The sequence below is a fragment of the Sinocyclocheilus grahami genome, unplaced genomic scaffold (genome assembly GCF_001515645.1).
Source record: "Sinocyclocheilus grahami isolate Dianchi unplaced genomic scaffold, SAMN03320097.WGS_v1.1 scaffold744.1, whole genome shotgun sequence".
NCBI lineage: Eukaryota > Metazoa > Chordata > Actinopteri > Cypriniformes > Cyprinidae > Sinocyclocheilus > Sinocyclocheilus grahami.
The window spans coordinates 239,196-240,132 of NW_015505923.1; positions in this window are offsets into that span (position 1 = coordinate 239,196).

The following is a 937-nucleotide window of genomic DNA, read 5'->3' on the forward strand; positions in this document are numbered from 1 at the left end:
ACACACAAGCATATAAAATGTCACAGCTTTTGCCTAATTTGACAAAGTTACAAATTTATTGGAAATGATGTGCAAAAATATTATTTATTTATTTACAATGTTCTTGTTTTTTTCTTTTCTTACATAGGATGTCCTATAAACAAGTGCAGTAACCTTTGGGAAAAGTTGAACGTTTAGGGGCAACACTGTTGTGGTGGAAATGACTACATTTGGGTGTTGTAATGTTTTAAAAAAGAGTTTTATAGTCATAGTTTAATATAGTTGTAACCTGTAATAAATATATTTTTATGATAAATGTTATATTTTACGATGGAATGTCTGGGTCTGGTATGTGGGTATAACAATACAATCTACAAATAAATGTAGCAAAAATAAATGATGATGCCAAGTCGTAATGCATAAAATTACCCCCCGAAACCTGCTTAAAAATCAACACCTGGGATGTACAAGTGCCGAGATTATTGCATGAAACGTGAGACAGAGACCTGTTTAGTTAATGTATTATGATTATAGATAATGGAATAGATTATGGATTGGAAATAGATTTGATGCATTACCCCTAATAAGCCAGGTTATGATTTTTCTAACTCTGATTGTGTTGCATGAAGGCTCACCGCAGCATCTGAAGTATCCAGTTTGTATTATATATTATTTATTAATATTTTAAATGTATTTTTTATTTTCAGTTTTCATTCTTATTTCAATTTATGATTTAGTCATGTTGTTATGTGATTTTGTCGTTAATAATAATAATGATTCTGTTTAGCTTTATTTTATTTCAATCTATTTTATTTTTTTGTTATTTCAGCTTTATCTTAATTGCAGAAAATGATTTTAATAGTAGCCAGCCTCTTTATTGATAACAACACTGCTACACTGAACATTTATTTTAAAGGGATAGTTCACCCAAAAATGTAAATGTGATGTTTATCTGCTT